The 16,169-nt window shown below is 36.4% G+C and overlaps 1 non-coding gene across 1 annotated transcript; it reads right to left on the minus strand.

Moving 5' to 3' along the window:
- Nucleotides 1–15,651: 15,651 nt before the first annotated feature.
- On the minus strand, nt 15,652–15,757 carry LOC145565728 (small nucleolar RNA R71). Its single transcript, XR_014095109.1, has one exon. It is a non-coding gene; the product is annotated as a small nucleolar RNA R71 (small nucleolar RNA).
- Nucleotides 15,758–16,169: the final 412 nt, after the last annotated feature.

Raw genomic sequence — 16,169 nt, forward strand, 5'->3', positions numbered from 1 at the left:
CAAAAATTGACGCTTGCTCTGATTCTCATTGGTCGTTAGCCGGTGAGTATGAAGCAACCCATCCGGTTATGATCAAATATTTGCAGGCGGTCAAGGCTGAAGCTGGGACACTTGAACAATTTCATCTAAGTCAAGTGCCCCGGTCTGAAAACAACCAGGCGGATGCTCTGTCAAAATTGGCATCCTCCGCCTCCTGCGATACGCCTCGGTTAGTCTTTTGGGAAGTGATGGAAAAACGAAGCATATCTGATGATGAACCCATTGGAGTGCTAGACCGAAGTTCTACTTGGCTGGATGGCATCCGGCCGTATCTGTCAGACGGCACGCTCCCTAATTCACCCTAGGAGGCGGCCGTGCTAAAGAAACGTGCTGCAAACTTCGAGATAAGAGAAGGAGAGCTCTTCAAGGCGGGGTTTCTGAAGCCTCTATTGAAGTGTGTTACCCCAAAAAAGGGGAGAGAAGTTCTCGAAGAATTGCATGCGGGATACTGCGCCTCTCATGCAGGCGGCAGGTCCTTAGGCGTCAGGGCCAGGCGGCACTATTTTTGGCCCACTCTTGAGTCAGATGCCATGGAGTTTGTTAAAAAATGTGATAAGTGTCAGAGATTTGGCAAGCTAATCCATCGCCCGGCTACTGATTTGACGGCAATTCGCAGCCCAATCCCGTTTGCTAAATGGGGCATGGACATTTTAGGTCCTTATACGCTTGCACCAGGCGGAAAATGCTACATTCTCGTGCCTGTGGATTATTTCACCAAGTGGGTGGAAGCAGAGGCGGTCAAAGGAATCAAGACAAAGGATGTCATCTCCTTCATACACAAGAACATTATCACCCGATTTGGGATACCCATGTCTATGGTGTTTGATAATGGACCCCAATTCGAGACACCTTAGCTTAAAACTTGGTTAGGAGATCAAGGGATCTCACATTGTTTTGCATCAGTCGGTCGAGCCCAAGCAAACGGCCAAGTTGAAGCCTTCAACAAACTCATCTCAGACGGCATCAAAAAGAAAATTGAAAGAGCCGGTGGTTTATGGGCTGAAGAGTTAATTCATGACCTATGGGCCATCCGGACAACGGAAAAAGGGGCAACCGGTTAAACCCCATTTCTCATGGTTTACGGTGCTGAAGCCGTCTTGCCCATCGAGCATTATGAGCCGACTCTACGAGTCATGCTATATGATGAAGAGGCAAACTGGGAGGCCATGCGGCTTACATTGGACTCACTACCAGAGTGCAGGGGCAATGCCGCCTTGCGTCATGAGATTTAGCGTCTGAGAATGACTCGTGCCTATAACAAGAGACTGCACAGACGGCCCTTGAAAGTTGAGGACTTTGTGTTACGAAAAATGGAGGCAACCGGTAGGGTCAATAAACAAGGGAAGCGAACTCCTAATTGGGAAGCCCCCTATCGGATCTATAAGGAAGTGAGAAACGGCACCTACCGGCTGGAAACCCTAGACGGCAGGCGGTTGCCTAGAACTTGGAATGTAGACAATTCGAAAAAGTAATACTTTTGAGACTTGTAAACTTTTGTAAATAAAAATCCCATCAATGAAAAATTGCTTTTTGTTTCCAATTTCTTTATATATACATGCGCAACAATCTATTACCGACTATGGAAATCACAGATGGTCTATTGAATAAATAAGCCAGGATAAATACCTAGCGGCTAACCTTAAATTGAGGCTAATGGCCGGATGCAAATTTATTTTATAAATTCGTCTGCTCCAATATGAGTATGGCGTACAGCGATGCCCCTCCGGGTGTTATCGTCGCAGAGGGCATTCTATCGTTTGCTCTACCAACATATACAGACAGCAAAGATTGAACGACCTAATTGGTTAACTCATAGTTGTCTGACCAAAATAGTCTAATAGAATGATAAAGCTTAAAACCGGATGTCAAGTGACATCAGCCGGTTAATTATTGAAGTTCTCTGTTAGACTATTCAACGAAGTTTTATCAGTCACCCCAATGGGGCAGACGAACCAGGTGCAATGGATTGCAGGCACCCCAGACGACCTTTAAGCCGTATGAGGACCATCAAGTAGGCAAACAACATGTTCCCTATTCCATTAACTGCCAGGCAGAAAGTTACCGTCTGGCTCACAAAGAAATGATGCAAATGCAACAATAGGGGAAAATAAGGCTTTGATCCAGCCTACTCCCCGGTTAGGTAAGACGGCTAATTATTGATTCTGTGGACGGTTGTGTATTTGGTTTGGGGCAATCACTACTATGATTGATTGACTTAGGAACATTCCATACTCTTTAAAGTATCAAACATTCCAAGGCCAATCAATCAAAGAAGTACTGAAACCAACCACACAGCCGCCAGGGGCAAGAATAGCCGGTACACTACTTGAATTGCTGAATTACTGCATGCTCTAAAAATTTAGGCAAAAATTCAAAAATCAAAATCAAATTTGTAGAATTAAAGTGCAGAAATTGAAAAAAAAATCAGCAAATTTAGCAAGCCGACTCAGTCGGCAAACTTCATTCAAGCCGGTAAAAACCGGATAATAGTGTTTACTGGATAACATCCGGGACAAAATAAAAATTGTCACCCGACTCCTTAGGCGGTAAAAATATAAAAATACTCAGCACGTAGGCCGGAAAAGCTAAAAATTTGGCATACTGCCGCAGGAAATTCAAGGCTGGGCCGCCTGGTCCTCCCCTTTGGGATTCTCCCCGTCAGATTGAGTTCAATGACTTCTCCTTCTTCAGGGAACTCCTTGGCAGGCTCCTCAAGCTCTCTGTTTTCCCAGGCCTCGAAGGACTGGGGCTTCAGCTCTCCTTTCTCTCTTAAATACACCACATTTTCAGCATATTGAAAAGCCAGACCCCACATACCATAGTCCTTGTTGGGGTAGAGAGCATTCCAGGCGATCTTCATCCGGGCGTCGAAGTCCGCTTCATTTTCAGCAATCAGGCGGTCTTGCTCCGCCTCGATTGTTGCCTTGATATTCATTTGGACTCGCTTCGCATCCTTCTTCAGCTTCTCAACCTCCGCCTTGAGATTTACATTCTCCTGGGAGGCACCCTGCAAGGCCTTGAGGTCTTCCTCCGCCTTCTTGAGTTTGGTCCCCGGTTGCACACATATACCGCCTTGAGGTCTTTTGCACACATACGCTTTGGAAACATCGTGCTAAGCCCACAGGCGGATAAGAACGCCTCATCTCAAAACCATGCGCACATGGGAATCGAATTATTAGGGACTTTTATTACGTCCCCGGTTGAGAGTGTCTCCGGATGGAGCTCAAAAAATTTGGTTTCCATGATAGCGTCATAGTCATCCCTTGGGATCTGGGGAAGGGCACATTTGCGACCTAGTAGGTCGGGCTTTTTATTATACCGGCGCAACTCTCGGTTCTCTCTATGGGTTGGGGAAGACAGTAGGTAGAAACGAGTCTTCCAACCGTCATATTTGGACACCTTGTCCAATGTCATTCGATACATAGGGAGGGTGGTGCCTAGCTCAGGCGGCACCTGGATGGTATATCCATTCCCTAGGGGCCGATTCTTTACAAAGCTTTCAATGCCCTTTAGCATTACCCGCCTGTCTTTGGCGAAGATATGGATCTGAAAGGGATCATTCTTTGCTTCCCATTTTTTCCTTTCTTCGGCCTCACTATCCTCAAGCGGGGAAAGAGGGGCATCACTATCATCTTCAGGGCTAGACCCTGGGATGGAGCTTTCACCGTCTCCCTCGTCGACGGCTGACCCCGACGCAGACTCTTTCCCGTCTCTATCTTCGGGGCCAGCTTCATCAAGGTCCATCTGGGAGACGGTTTTAATGTGTTTTGACTTTCATTTGATTTAAATAGATTTCTAGAATGCATTCGAATTTCATTTGATTCAAAAAGCTTTGTTTGAATGTGTTTGACTTTCATTTGATTCATAAAGCTTTGTTTGAATATATTTTGTTTTGGGTAATTTTACCCATGCCACGTGGGCCAATCATGTCCTGACACGTGTCATACTCTGGTTGGTCCGAATTGGACCGATCTCCATTTGACACATGTCCTTCCTAAAACTTGGGAGAAAAAGGCGGCCTTTAAGGGCCCAAATCCCGAGAAAGCCGTAATACGGCGCAGCCCAGCAGAATTAGGTCAGAATGACCTAATCAGGGGCACGTTTCCCAATGAACCTATAAGTAGAGAGATTCCCCCCATTTTTGGGGCATCTACAATTTATTACAGCATACCCTACATTCTCCTCAAATTAGAGAAGCACCCGATCTCGGAATCCGGGAAGATTTCATTTCATTTTCTGCACTTTCTCCTACTCATATTCAAGTACTAACTTAACCGTCGGAGGCGGAGCTCCCATCACCCGGACTCTCCCTTGTTTTGCAGGTACAGGCTGCATGCATCCAGTCTTCGAGCCGTAACTCTCCCAAGGAACAAAAACACCCAAAACATATTTGACTTCCATTTAATTCAATTAGCTTTATAGAATGCATTCGACTTTCTTTTTATTCAAAATACTTTTTTGAATATATTTTACTTTCATTTAATTCAAAAGGGTTAGCTTGAATGTGTTCCACTTTCATTTTATCTAATTAGCTTTGTTGAATACATTTGACTTTCATCTGATTCCAAATGCTTTGTTAGAATATATTTTACTTTCATTTGATTCGGAAAGCTTTGTTTGAATGTGTTTGACTTTCATTTGATTCAAAAAGCTTTGTTTGAATGTGTTTGACTTTTATTTTATTCAATTAGCTTTATAGAATGCATTCGACTTTCATTTGATTCAAAATGCTTTATTTGAATATATTTTACTTTAATTTAATTCAAAATGCTTTGTTTGAATGTGTTTCACTTTTATTTGATCTTATTATCTTTGTTGAATGAATTTGACTTTCATTTAATTGAAAATGCTTTGTTTGAATATATTTGACTTTTATTTGATTCAATTAGCGTTAAAGAATGCATTTCACATTCATTTGATTAAAAAAGCTTTGTTTGAAAGTGTGTGACATTAAATTGATTCAAACAGATTTATAGAATGCATTCGACTTTCATTAGACTAAAAAAGCTTTGTTTAAATGTATTAGACTTTCATTCAATTAGCTTTATTAAATGCATTCGACTTTCATTTTATTCAAAATGCTTTGTTTAAATATATTTGATTTTCGTTTGATTCAAAAAGCTATGTTTGAATGTGTTTGACATTCATTTGATCCAAAAACCTTTGTTTGAATATGTTTGACTTTTATTAGATTCAAAAAGTTTTGTTTGAATGTGTTTGACTTTCATTTGATTAAAAAGTTTTGTTTAAATGTGTTTGACTTTCATTTGATTCAAAAAGCTTTGTTTGAATGTGTTTAACTTCCATTTTATTCAATTAGCTTTATAGAATGCATTCGACTTTCATTTAATTCAAAATGCTTAATTTGAATTTATTTTACTTTCATTTGATTCAAAAAGCTATGTTTGAATGTGTTTGACATTCATTTGATCCAAAAACCTTTGTTTGAATATGTTTGAGTTTTATTAGATTCAAAAAGTTTTGTTTGAATGTGTTTGACTTTCATTTGATTCAAAAGCTTTGTTTTAATGTGTTTGACTTTCATTTTATTAAATTAGCTTTATAGAATGCATTTGACTTTGATTTGATTCCAAAAGCTTTGTTTCAATGTGTTTGGCTTTCATTTTACCCAATTAGCTTTATTAAATGAATTTACCTTTCATTTGATTCAAAAAGCTTGTTTGAATGTGTTTGACTTTCATTTGATTCAAATAGATTTATAGAATGCATTCGAATTTTATTTGATTCAAAAAGCTTTGTTTGAATGTGTTTGACTTTTATTTTATTTAATTAGCTTTGTTGAATGCATTTAACTTTCGTTTGATTCATAAAGCTTTATGTGAATGTGTTTGAATATCATTTGATTCAAATAGCTTTGTCGTATGCATTTGACTTTCATTTTATTCAAAAAGATTAGTTTGAATGTGTTTGACTTTTATTTGATTTAATTAGCTTTGTTGAATGCGTTTGACTTTCATTTGATTCAAATAGTTTTGTTTGGATATATTTGACTTTCATTTTATTCAAAAAGCTTTGTTTGAATGTATTTGACTTTCATTTGATTCAAAAGTCTTTGTTTAATTGTGTTTCACTTTCATTTAATCTAATTAGCTTTGTTGAATGCATTTGACTTTCATTTGATTCAAAATGCTTTGTTTGGATGTATTTGACTTTTATTTGATTCAAAAAGCTTTGTTTGAATGTATTTGGCTTTCAATTGATTAAAAAACCTTCGTTTGAATGTGTTTGACTTTCATTCTATTCAATTAGCTTTATAAAATGCATTCGACTTTCATTTGATTCAAATAGTTTTGTTTGAATGTGTTTGACTTTCATTTGATTTAATTAGCTTTGTTTGAATGTTTTTTACTTTAATTTGATCTAATTAGCTATTTTGGATGCATTTTACTTTCATTTGATTCGAAAGGCATAGTTTGAATGTGTTTGACTTTCATTTGATTGATAAAGCTTCTTTTGAATGTGTTTGACTTTCATTTGATTCAAAAAGCTTTGTTTGATTGTTTTTAACTTTTATTTGATTTAAAATACTTTGTTTGAATGTGTTTCACTTTCATTTGATCTAATTAGCTTTATTGAATGTGTTTAACTTTCATTTGATTCAAAATGCTTTGTTTGACTTTGATTTGATTCAAAGAGCTTTGTTTGAATGTGTTTGACTTTCACTTAATTCAAAAACCTTTTTTTGAACGTGTTTAACTTTTATTTTACTCAATTAGCTTTATAGAATGCATTCGACTTTTATTTGATTGAAAAAGCTTTTTTTAAATGTATTTGACGATCATTTGATTCAAAAAGATTTGTTAGAATATTTTTTACTTTTATTTGATTCAATTTGCTTTCAAAATTCGTTTGACTTTCGTTTGATTCAAAAAGCTTTATTTGAATGTGTTTGACTTTCATTCGATTGAAAAAGCTTTGTTTGAATGTGTTTGACTTTCATTTGATTCAAATAGCTTTGTTGAATGCATTTGACTTTCATTTGATTCAAAATGCTTTGTTTGAATGTGTTTGACTTCCATTTGATTCAAAAGGCTTTGTTTGAATGTGTTTCACTTTAAATTGGTTCGATTAGCTATGTTGAATGCATTTGACTTTCATTTGATTCAAATGCTTTGTTTGAATGTGTTTGATTTCCATTTGATTCGAAAGGCTTAATGTGTTTCACTTTATTTTGATTCAATTAGCTATGTTGAATGCATTTGAACTTTTATTTGATTTAAAAAGCGTTTTTTTTATTGTGTTTGACTTTCATTTAATCTAATTAGCTTTGTTGAATGCATTTTACTTTTATTTGAATCAAAATGCTTTGTTTGAAAATATTTGACTTTCATTTGATTCAAAAAGCTTTGTTTGAATGTGTTTGACTTTCATTTTATTCAATTAGCTTTGTTAAATGGATTTAACTTTCATTTGATTCAAAAGGCATTGTTTGAATGTGTTTGACTTTCATTTGATTCAAAAAGCTTTGTTTGAATGTAATTGACTTTTATTTGATTCAATTAGCTTTGTTCAACAAATTAGACTTTCGTTTGATTCAAAAAGCTTTATTTGAATGTGTTTGACTTTCATTTGATTCAAAAAGCTTCGTTTGAATGTTTTTGACTTTCCTTTCATTCATTGAACTTTACAAAATGCATTTGAGTTTCATTTGATTGAAAAAGCTTTTTTTGAATTTATTTGACGTTCATTTGATTCAAAAAGCTTTGTTTGAATTTTTATAACGTTCATTTGATTAAATTAGCTTTATTGAATGCATTTGACTTTCATTTTATTCAAAAAGCTTTGTTTGAATGTTCTTGACTTTCATTTGATTCAAATAGCTTTGTTGAATGCATTTAACTTTCATTTGATTCAAAACGTTTTGTTTGAATATATTTGATTTTCATTTGATTCAAAAAGCTTGTTGGAATTTGTTTGTTTTTCATTTGTTTCAAATAGCTTTGTTAAATGCATTTGAATTTCATTGGATTCAAAAAGCTTTGTTTGAACGTGTTTTACTTTTATTTGATTCAAAATGCTTTGTTTAAATGTGTTTCACTTTCATTTGATTTAATTAGCTTTGTTGAATGCATTTGACTTTTATTTGATTCAAAATGCTTTGTTTGAAATTATTTGACTTTCGTTTGATTCAAAAAGCTTTATTTAAATGTGTTTGACTTTAATTTTATTCTAAAACCTTTATTTGAATGTGTTTGACTTTCATTTTATTCAATTATAGAAAGCATTCGACTTTTGTTTTAGTCAGAATGCTTTGTTTGAATGTGTTTCACTTTCATTTGATTCAATTAGCTTTATAGAAAGCATTCGACTTTTGTTTTAGTCAGAATGCTTTGTTTGAATGTGTTTCACTTTCATTTGATTCAATTAGCTTTATAGAAAGCATTCGACTTTTGTTTTAGTCAGAATGCTTTGTTTGAATGTGTTTCACTTTCATTTGATTCAATTAGCTTTGTTTGTTTTTTACTTTCATTTGATTCAATTAGATTTGTTGAATGCACTTGACTTTTATTTGATTTAAAAGGCATTATTTGAATGTGTTTGACTTTCATTTGATTTCAAAAAGCTTTGTTTGAATGTGTTTGACGTTTATATGATTCAATTAGCTTTGTTGAATGCATTTGACTTTCGTTTTATTCATAAAGCTTTATTTGAATGTGTTTGACTTTCAATTGAGTCAAAAAGCTTTTTTTGAATGTAGTTGACTATCATTTGATTCAAAAAGCTTTGTTTGAATGTGTTTGACTTTCATTTGATTCAAAATCCTTTGTTTGAATGTGTATGACTTTCATTTTATTCAATTAGCTTTATAGAATGCATTCGACTTTCATTTGATTCAAAAATCTTTGTTTGAATTTGTTTGACTTTCATTTGTTTGAATTAGCTTTGTTTTAATGTGTTTGACTTTCATTTGATTCAATTAGCTTTGTTGAATGCATTTGACTTTCATTTGATTCAAAAGGCATTGTTTGAATGTGTTTGACTTTCATTTGATTCAAAAACTTGTTTTGAATGTGTTTGACTTTCATTTAATCTAATTAGCTTTGTTGAATGCATTTTACTTTCATTTGAATCAAAATAATTTGTTTGAATATATTTGACTTTCATTTGATTCAAAAAGCTTTGTTTGAATGTGTTTGACTTTCATTTGATTCAAAATCCTTTGTTTGAATGTGTATGACTTTCATTTTATTTTATTAGCTTTATTGAATGCATTCGACTTTCATTTGATTCAAAAATCTTTGTTTGAATTTGTTTGACTTTCATTTGTTTGAATTAGCTTTGTTTTAATGTGTTTGACTTTCATTTGATTCAATTAGCTTTGTTGAATGCATTTGACTTTCATTTGATTCAAAAGGCATTGTTTGAATGTGTTTGACTTTTATTTGATTCAAAAATCTTGTTTTGAATGTGTTTGACTTTCATTTAATCTAATTAGCTTTGTTGAATGCATTTTACTTTCATTTGAATTAAAAATACTTTGTTTGAATATATTTGACTTTCATTTGATTAAAAAAGCTTTGTTTGAATGTATTTGACTGTCATTTGATTCAAAAACCTTTGTTTGAATGTGTTTGACTTTTAATCAATTCAAAAAGTTTTGTTTGAATGTGTTTGACTTTCATTTGATTCAAAAGGTTTGTTTTAATGTGTTTGATTTTCATTTTATTTAATTAGCTTTATGGAATGCATTAAAGTTTCATTTGATTCAAAAAGCTTTGTTTAAATGTGTTTGACTTTTATTTGATTTAATTAGCTTTGTTGAATGCATATGACTTTCGTTTGATTTAAAAAGCTTTATTTGAATGTGTTTGACTTTCATTTGATTCAAAAAGCTTTGTTTGAATGTGTTTGACTTTCATTTTATTTAAATAGCTTTGTTGAATGCGTTTGACATTCATTTGAATAGGGATTTGTGTTTTGGTCTTGTTGGTGGGTTTTAATGATTAATGTTTGGTAGCTTGTTTTGTTGTTATGTTGTTTTTAATGTTGTGTTGCATGATGATCATGATGATGATGATGTTTGGGAACAATAAAAGCTTGATGATGATGGTTTTCTAGTTCGTGTATATAGTTCTTGTATAGTTTTCTTTTGTTGATTTTGTTTTGAAGTTACTAACTTTCTTTTGTGTAGTTTTTTTTTCATTTATTTCTTTTTGTCTCACGTTCTAGGTCCTTTGTTGGAGCATCTTACACATGGAATTGTTGTGTTTCTGTGAGTCCGACCCACCGCGAAAGGAAACCTGAGTCAAGATCACACTCACAATAATTATAACCATAAATGCATAATTAACTTAAACAATAAGATTAAGAAAGAGATTAATACCTTTGTCGCGTGCTTCGCTCATTTAATTGAGCTCTTACTTCGAAAACTCTTAGCCTCGCTCATACGAGGACCTCTAACGAAGTTCACCCGCAACCCGAGCACCGAAAATGGTCTATTGTTTAGGAGTTAGCTAAGACCGACCTTAAAACCCGAGTAATTAATTGTGTTTAAAGGTTTTCACAATGGTTATGCCTTTTTCAACACTTACTCAAGCAATTTTCTCAATACCCCAACTTGGGTATTTATAGGGAAAATCAAGAGTGAGAAAATCTCACCCATCAATGTGGGAGATTTGATTTTTCCATTTTATTTTAAATCAAAAATAAAATTAATAATCAAGCAACTAATAAATCAACAAGTGGCATGCTCACAAGAGAGGTTAGGTAAGGACCATTTGGAGAAGGGAGGACCAAACTTGCTCCCCACTCCCTCTCCCATAGCCGGCCAACACAACATCAAGCAACCAATTATTTCGTGCCACGTGGCAGCCCCACACTTTCGGCCATTGCTGCTGCCACCCCTTTTGGCCCAACAGGCCACGCACCATATGTGCGGGCTGCTAGCTGCAGCATGCTAGCACGCCACACACTAGGTGCGGGCTACTAGCCGCAGCTTGCTGGCAAGCCTCGCACATGGTGCAGGCTGCTAGCTTCGGCTTGCTGGCATGCCACGCACCAAGTGCAGGCTTCCAGCCTCGGCCAACAGCTAGCATACCTCGCACTAGGTGCGGGCTGCTAGCTGGCCATGCTAGCCAAGGTGCGCTAGCACGCATTGCTAGCCACGTTGCTAGGCCATATGCCCCTAGCACTCAGGCATTCCGATGCTAGGGGTATTTTAGTAATTTTGTTGATTTATTAGTAATTTTCTCGTTTCCTCTTTTATTATTTTCGACTTGACTTCCGACCCTCGGTTTCGATGCTCCAAGCTCGAATTTCCGACGTCTAAATATTAATTACTCGGTCGACTCAATAATTCCTTCCGAATTAATTCGTCACTTTGGTTCGTTAGTTGCTTGGGTGTGACCCGAAGGGTTCAGTCAAGATTAAGATGTAATATTAATTATACATTAATATTACTGATCGGAAGCGGCCTCTACCCAGGCATTCCGATCACTTGACCTCACTGAATCATTAGCTTTCTAATAATTCTGAACCCTCTATCAGAATAATACACTTGTTCGAAGGATATCATTCCTTTCAATCTCCCACTTGTCCTTCCGGACAAGTGCGCTTTTAGTGTATAGCCTTTTTCCTATGTCACTTAATGTCTCTTCATGAACTACAAGGTAAGATTTATTCTTCATTCTTATTATGTCCAAAAGTGTTTCTCGATCCCGAGTCCGACTGTCAATGAACAGATGATTTCTAAAATTCATCCGAGCACGACCATGCATTTTACAGTCTCGCTCTTCAAGAGGCCTTATAAAAAACAAAGACATTTTCCCTATTTTTGTAGGGGGACATTCCCAGTCTTGTAATGTAGCTTCACTTACTGAGAGGAACTAGCCGCCCGAGTGTTGCCGTTATAATCCCCTACGTTTGACAACATCAAAGCGGACTAGTACTCAAACAAGAGAACGCACAATACTCATGGTCGAGGAAATAGGTTCCGATAGCCATAATGAGAAGTATACTTATGACGATTTTTAATCTCTTAAAGTATTCTCATAGGTCGATCCAGTATGGTCTAAACCAATACCCGTGCAAATGATTTATGACAATCATGTCCTTGTAGCACAAGAAACGGTGCTATAAATCAAACTACACATTAATCTCAAGTGGTCATTAACCGTCCATTGTTTAAATGACCTTGATTAGGGATAATTCTTTATTATAATATTCAATGTTCACTTAATAGGTGTTTCCTTACCAAGACTGGTCTTGATACCCTATTTTGAATATTAGCAGAACCGAATGGACTCATTATTTAATCCTAAACCACAATTAAATAGCAAATGGAGTAATAAAATATTACATGAAATTTAAATTACTCCAAAACTTGAATGGTTTTTCTTAGTGTCTTACATTAAATGTTCAAAAATTAACTAAAACACTAAATAGGGAAATCAAAGCCAGTCTCCAACGTGCCTGATTCCTATTGCCTCAACGTGCTTGTTGTGCTTCACTTGAGGCGAAGGTTTAGTAAGTGGATCGGCTACATTGTCATATGTTTAGACAGAACACATATCCAGATTGCGATTTGAAATCGTCTCTGTCTGTTTGGAAGCTCGCATCGGTATAACCTTCAACAACTAACTCCTCTGAACCACCATACACCAGGAATTTATCCTTATTCCTTTTCAGGTACTTTAGGATATTCTTGGTCGTAGTCCAATGGGCCTCTCCTGGGTCTGATTAGTAACGACTCGTAGCACTCAAGGCATACGATACATCTGGCCTAGTACATATCATGGCATACATGATCGATCCAATAAGCGAAGCATATGGAATCTGATTCATCCTTTCCCGCTCATCAGGTGTTTGTGGACACTGCTTCTTGCTTAGGATTATGCCATGTGACATGGGTAGGTGACCTCTCTTCGCCTCCTTCATGCCGAATCGAGCCAGTACCTTGTCAATATAAGTACTTTGGCTCAATCCAATCATCCTTTTCGATCTATCCCTATAGATCTTGATGCCTAGTATGTACTGAGCCTCTCCCAAGTCTTTCATTGAGAAACACATTCCGAGCCAGGCCTTTACAGACTCTAACAATGGAATGTTATTTCTAATGAGTAATATGTCATCGACATATAAGACTAGGAAGGCGATGTCACTCCCACTGACCTTCTTGTAAACACAAGATTCATCTGGATTCTTGATAAAACCAAACTTACTGATGGCTTCATCGAATCGCAGATTCCAACTCCTGCTAGCTTGCTTTAGCCCATAAATGGACTTTCTAAGCTTACAAACTTTTCCAGTATTGTTTTGGTCGACAAAACCTTCAGGCTGTGTCTTATACACAGTTTCTTCTAGAATACTATTGAGGAAGGCGGTTTTGACGTCCATCTGCCATATTTCATTGTTGTAATATGCAGCAATCGCTAGGAGGATCCGAACGGATTTAAGCATAGTGACTGGAGAAAAGGTTTCATCGTAATCAATACCATGAACTTGCCTGTAACCTTTTGCTACCAATTGATGAGCGTCGTTTTTGGCGCTCAAAAGAATAAGATTTAGGTTCATTTTCTTTATTTTCTTTCATCATTTTCATATAATTCTTTTAGTTTTACTTGATTTTCCATTTTTTATAATTCACTTTAGTTCTCGATTGGTTTTTACGAGTTTTTCATATTTTTAGTTGATAATTCATAATTTTAGTTTTAGTTTTACCTTACTACACTTCCTCTCTTTGTTTTATTTGTGTTTTGTAGGTGAAAAATCAAGTTAATTTGCTCATTTTAGGACTGCCATGTTTGCGGGCATCATCTCGAGTGCACTGATGTTGGGGATGCTCGGGAGCGCGGAGTTTGATCAAGCAAGCGAAGGAGCCAAAGTCCATGCATCGCACAGAGTGCGCGCGCGCGACACAGTGGTGCATGCACGCATACCCAGCTGTGCGCGCGCGCGACTGGGCTGTGCGTGCGCACGACCTGTGCAGCCCTCTTCGCTTGATTTTTCTTATTTATAGCTTTTGACTTTCTTTTTGGTAACGACTTAACTTTGTACTAGAGAGAGAATTTTTCCAGAAATAGTAGAGAGAGAAGCTTAAGATTTACTTGTTAGAACTTGAATTTGATCTTAGATTTCAATTTAATTTTGAAATTCCTTCTTCAATTCAATGGATATTTGTAAGATTTCTTTCCCTTGATTTACTTTTAATGCAATTCCTTCAAGTTTCTTGGATTTTGATTGAGATTATATTCCTTGCTTTAGAAATTGTTGATTGATTGATTTTCTTTTAATTTAGCTTTAAATGAATATGAATTTGATTGAATTTGTTTTGTTTCTAAATTCCACCATGTTTAGTGAGTAGATTAGTTGCTAGGGAGAAGGGGAAGCATGCTTGATTGATGATTTTTGCTAGTTGATGATGCTAAATTGATTTGAATGGTGCAATTAAATTGGTTGACATAGTTGTGCATGTGATTGATTGGACTAGGAGTGATCAACCTATAAGATTAATCTAGATTGCATTGCAAATTTCAATGACATGAACCCTTGATTTGAGAATTGCTTTAATTTATTGAATTTGATTGTGATTTTCCTAGCTAGGAATTCATAGTGACCCCTACTTGGCTTATAGGAGATAGCCCTTGAATTCCTTTGATTGCAACTATTGTTTGTCCTTTGCAATGTTTGAATTGATTGAGTGATTTTTCAATTGGCATAATCATTGAGCTTGCATGTGGAACCCATATCCCTAGTGTTTAGTATATTAAATTTCTCGATTCATCTAGATTTCTTGATACCTTAGTTACCAACCGCATCTTCCGCAAACTTCGAAGTAGCTTGACCTAGGCTATAGCTTACACCTATTCATTCCCTTGGGTTCGACCCTTGACTTACCCTATACTCGTATTAGGTTGGTCGAGTGTTTATAAATTTTCTTTGACTCTAGGAAAGGGTAGAGGACGACCTACATTTTTCTCGTGCCAAAAATAACGCCGTTGCTGGGGAATGATATTGGTGCTTTGTTATAGTTGTTGAGTCTATTTCCCCATTAATTGAAAATACAAAAAGATTTTCTTTAAGGCTACATTTGTAGCCGTGCTACTAACCATTTCTTTTGAGATTTTATGCATAGAGCACGTGATCATTCACTAGTGCCATTTGATCCGGAAATTGAGAGAACTATTGCAAGGTGGAGGAGTGCTAGACGATCTTTGAGCCCTAGCATTTCGAGTGAAGAAGAGCCACAACAAGAAGAACAAGCAAGAATGGGAGAAAATCTGAGAGTGGCATTGAAAGAATTGGGGATTCCCGGTGCATATAGATTTGAGAGTGGGATTGCTCCACCTACAACTCCGGCAAATGATTTTGAAATAAGACCGGCAATGATCACTTTGATAGAGAGGCGACAATTTAGTGGGGCCAAGCATGAAAGCCCACTAAACCATCTCAAGGAGTTCGAGAAGTATTGCAATACTATCAAGGTGAACGGAATTTCCCAAGAATTCATCCGCCTCAAGCTCTTTCCCTTTTCTCTCATTGGTCGTGCTTTGGAATGGCTAGACAAGGAGGTAAAGCCGAATTCTCTAAGGACATGGGACGAGGTCATCAAGGAATTTCTATGCCGTTTCTATCCTCAAAAGAAAACGGCGGAAGCTAGAGCTTTGATTCAAGGTTTCAAGCAAAAGCCAAATGAGATCCTCTATGAAGCATGGGAGAGATACAAGGAGTATCAAAGAGAATGTCCTCATCACGGAATTCCAACCTATCAAATCATTCAAATTTTCTATGGAGGTCTTAGCCCTGAAGGAAAATCATGTTTAGATGGAGGAGCCGAAGGTCCTATCATGAATAAAACGGAAGAGGAAGTGGTGGACATAATTGAGGACGTAGTGAGGTATTATAGAGATTGGCAAGATGGAGAAAGAGAGTCAACTAGCAAGAGTAGCTCTTCGGTGTACTCGGTTGATCATCTAAATGCAATCAAAAATCTATCCTCTGAAATGACAAACTTGGGAAAGGAGATGTCCGCTATCAAGGCAAAGTTGGAAAGTGCTACCTACCAAGTTTCAAGTCTTCCCTCCCAAACTAAGGGGAGAGGTACGTCTTCTAATTCTCAATCCCTTCCTTCTTCTAGTAACATGCCTAGTGGATGCTTGTTTTGTGATGAT

The sequence above is a fragment of the Chenopodium album genome, chromosome 10 (assembly GCF_948465745.1).
Source record: "Chenopodium album chromosome 10, dcCheAlbu1.1, whole genome shotgun sequence".
In the NCBI taxonomy this organism is placed as follows: Eukaryota; Viridiplantae; Streptophyta; class Magnoliopsida; order Caryophyllales; family Amaranthaceae; genus Chenopodium; species Chenopodium album.